This window comes from Rhinolophus sinicus, linkage group LG02 (genome assembly GCF_036562045.2).
Source record: "Rhinolophus sinicus isolate RSC01 linkage group LG02, ASM3656204v1, whole genome shotgun sequence".
NCBI classification, from domain to species: domain Eukaryota; kingdom Metazoa; phylum Chordata; class Mammalia; order Chiroptera; family Rhinolophidae; genus Rhinolophus; species Rhinolophus sinicus.
In genome coordinates this window covers 74,713,790-74,718,154 of record NC_133752.1, presented here as the reverse complement: position 1 = coordinate 74,718,154, position 4,365 = coordinate 74,713,790, and the positions used below count along the sequence as shown (strand labels likewise).

The following is a 4,365-nucleotide window of genomic DNA, read 5'->3' as shown; positions in this document are numbered from 1 at the left end:
GAATATTCAAGTACAAAAAAGTGAAAAATTATATTCCTATGACTGTTAAGAAAAAGTTAATTGTTTTGAGAATACTACGAAGGTACTCAATTCAAAAATACCACGAGATATGAATTATCTGAATTTTTATATGTTTAATATTTAGATTTTCAGTTATTTTCTTAAGAAATATTTTTAATAAGACTATTCAACCTTCTTATTTTTTCCCCTAGAAGACAGAGTTTAAGCAACAAGCGTGTAATACCCTAATGAAAACACTGTGATAACACCCAGGTTCAAACGTATGTATCACTAGAAAAGGTTTTATATACTTGGATGTTTTTACTTTTAAACATATTTTGTTTCCTCATAATAACACACCAACCACAATAAGGCACACTTTATATAAAATTGGAAGCCAGCATTTTATATAAAATTTGATACAAAAACTTAGGATCATGTCACCAATTGCTCACATCAAAAATTAAAAAGTTCTATAAAACTGTTGGAGGGCAATATCAGGTACATAATAGATTTTAAAACTCATTCCCAAAATTTTACTTTCAGTATGTACCAAAAAAAGGTTCATCTTGAAATATAAATGCAATCAGTTAGCCATATCTGAATGAGTTCTGTACTTTCAGTGGCACTGACACTGCTCTGTGGTACAGTGCTCTGCAAAGTGACAATAGGTGGGCAGCAGGAGGAACCATCTAGAGTCATCACAAACCAGCAACTTAAAAACTTCTAACAACAGTGACTATATAAGTGCTATCATCCACTCTGGCTAATGTATTGACCTTATACTTAAAAGTATTTTTTCATAAATGGCGGTCACTAATTGGCCATTTGTGTGACTGGCAGTCACATAAATTGGACATTGTCAGATACAGAATAAGTGTTGCAGCAAATAAAAACACCAAGAAAATCACAGCATACTTGTAACATTTTAATACATTTTGCTTGTGATGACCGTCTGTGATCTGGAAGCTTTGTTTTACATAAAATTGGAGTTCTTATGGTCCTTGTCGTTCCTCATTCAGGTTGCCGCCCGTTGCCATAAAGGTCTGGTTCTGGTATATCTCAGAGGTAGCTTTCTTGATAGAGAAAGAGATTATTTTTTCTTCTTCTAAAGTCTTCTCTTTTCTTCAAGCTTCTTTGTGTCTTCTTGGTGAAAACTCTTTTGGAGCTCAAATATGGTCAGTAGCTCTCTCTCGGCTTCTTTCAGAATGGCTTCTTTCTCTTTTACTTGCTACAAAAACATCTGTTTCGTTTTTTCTTCGTTTCTCTGACATTCACCATAAAATTTGTGGTGTTTTCTTTGTAGGCTCTTGAAGACTGAACGGCTTATTCTCTGGGCCCAAATCAGTAAAGCCCGTTTCCTCCAGTTTGCAACCCCTGTAAAGTTCATTGTGTAGTACCTAGTGTGTGTCCATTCTGGCAGATCCTCCATGTTTGTACAAATGAGCAATTCCTGGAGTTTTACAAAGTCACAGTGGTTTTGCATTTTCCTCTTGTACAACGCTCCAAGGTTACTGGTGGGATGTGACCATTTTATTTCTAACTTTTACCTCATCCGTACTTCCTGCAACAGCAAATGGCAAGTGTCCATTCACTGATGCATTGATTTCAGCAGTAGTTTCATCACCTGTTGAACTGGTATATCTGGAGGCCATTGTGGACCAATTCACTCATGAGCTTGATCTTAAACTTCTGTAATTCAGTTTTAGAAATTCCATCTGCTTTGGCAATCACTGGAATAATGTTCACCTTGCTGTGAAGACTCTTCACAGCCAAGAGATCAAGTGTCTTCAGAGAATGGCCGAGTTAGGGTGAAGGATGGGTCACGCTAGCAGCAAGGACCTGTATGTTAGAGGACTTAAGAAATTGCTTGCCGCCCGTGGCAGTCGGGTGAGCAGAGAACAGTTAGATAAGTTTTAGAATTTGTAAAAGAAGTTTGTCCATGGTTTCCAGAAGAAGGCACTGTCAGTCTGGAAACTTGGGAGAAAGTGGGAGAGCAGTTACAAGATTATTATGCTGCCCACGGACCTCAGCAGATCCCTGTAGAAACATTCGGGTTGTGGACCTTGATTAGAGATTGTTTAGATCTCAGGCGTAAGAGCTGTAAGCTAGAGAAAGTAAAACAAGCTGGCAATGAAGAAATTCTTTCATCTGCCGCTTCTCTGGCAGAGAGAGAAAAGGGGGAGGAAGCCAAACCCACAGAAGAACTTTTTAAAGATACAGAGCCTATTTATCAAAAACCTCCGGTCGAGGACTGGGAAGATTTAGACTCTCAGGATCAGGAAGACTTAGAGGATGAAGCAGCCAAACATAATAGGAACAAATACCCTCCTTTGGTGGCTATGGCTCAAGAAGGCAGACAACCTGCAGGCACTACACTTTCTTTTGCAGATCAGCTAAAAAAGATTCAGGGACAGCTGATTGAGCTTAAAGTTGCTGTGGATGGAGGAAATTGTCCTCGGAGTCCCCAGATTCCTTTTAGAAATCAATGGAATCCTCGGGGTAAAGATCCCCCTTGGAAGCAGAGGTGCAAAGATTACAAGCTGCACTCACTTCCCTCTCTGTTCAAATGCAATTAGTCCAGGCTCAACAGACTGGGCCTTTATTAAAATCTCAATCAAAATAGAAGCCTAGGTTACAATTAAGCTCTCCTCCAAGTGTAGTTGCAGGGCTGGATCCACAGCCTGAGGCCCCTGTTGTAGCCCCTGTGACAATGAGACAATTACCAGGCGTAAAAGATCAAAGGTCCCCCCTACAAAAGAGTTTACAAGCTGCTAGTACAGGACCAACTTTAAAAGGGACACATTGCTTCCTCCAATTCTCCCTGGAATTATCCCATTTTTGATATTATGAAAAAAAAATCTGGTAGATAGAGATTATGACAAGATTTACAAAAAGTTAATAAAACCATGAAATTAATGGGAGCCTTACAGCCAGGCTTGCCCTGTCCTGCAGCCATACCAAAAAACACATATAAAATTGTTTTGGACTTAAAAGATTGTTTTTATACTATACCTTTAAATCCTGATGACTGCCCTAGGTTTGCTTTCAGTGTTCCTTCTGTTAATTTACAAAAACCTTTTAAGAGATATCATTGGCTAGTGCTACCTCAAAAAATGGCTAGTAGCCCTACATTATGTCAAAAATTTGTATCAGCTGAGATAAATATAACTTTAAAGCATTTACTTAAATATTTCAATGATTACAAATCCCCCATATCTGTGGATACATCATCCACTTTCAAATTTCTCCTCCTTCAAATAGGGAATGCGGATGTAGATTTTATGCTAAAATAGTAGAGCTCTAAGTGCATTGAGAACATCATTTCAATATGGCTTTTACTAATGCAGACGATTTTAAAAAATGAAACGAGGCAGATACAATAGCAGAGGCGCCACAGATTGAACAAATATCACTTAACCAATTACCAATTATCCGTGCTAATGAAGGATGAGGCACAGACCTGATAAATTAAAACCCCAAATAAACCGAATGTTGGTTTAACCAATGATCCGTCCCCTTTTGCAAGTGTCTAAGGAACAGCCTCTAAAATGACTGATCTGAATTTTACATCCTCACCCTTCCTCCACCTGCCCACCCTCTGACTGTGGCTCTGATGGGCAGGAAACCGGTCAAAGGGCAGACAGCTGGAGGGAACTCAAAGGAGTAGGGGGGACTCACAGAGTGGAGACTCTGCCCTTGGATAATTGAGAGTTGATTGGATACACAATGGCCTGCTATTGTCCACTTCTCATTTTGGATGAGGGGCCAAAGCCAAGCCTGACATAAGTAGCTCTTTCCTGGACCTTCCTCTCCTGGGCCATCTGTGAGCATTCATGGGTGACAGCCATATTTGGCACATTCCTTGCTTCACTTCTCTCTCCTCCCGAGTGATCAGGGACTGAGCTAGGCAACTCCAGCCATACCAGAAGTCTGGTTCTTGTCATTTTGCAAAACCTCAGCCTGGGTTAAACACTGGGAAGGACTGAAGGGGATGCAGAGGAACTACTTCAAATCGTTTGATGCCAGGGGCTCCAAGCTACAGGATTTCATGGGCCTCTGTTTTGTTCCTGAGTTCTGCGATGCCTTCCTTTCTTCTGGTACTCTTGTCCCGTGTTTCTTCGTCTGATTTCTTCTCCTACTCTGCTAGCACCTTAGTCTTCCATCTTGCCACCCAGGTCTTTCACCTTATGTTTACTTCGTTGGTGGCCTCACTCACCTCAGCATCACACATCCTGCATGTGGCTGGGGTAATAGCTGATTTTCTGATGCTCCATGAGGCATCTCGCCCAGGTCTAACATAAAGCTAGTATGCAACTGAATGGTCATATCATTTGCTAAAATGTCTGAGCCTCCAGAGTACAT

At 40.4% G+C, this 4,365-nt stretch overlaps 1 pseudogene; it reads right to left on the bottom strand.

Annotated features, from left to right (window-relative positions):
- Positions 1-976: 976 nt before the first annotated feature.
- On the bottom strand, positions 977-4,365 carry LOC141570003 (septin-10 pseudogene; annotated as a pseudogene).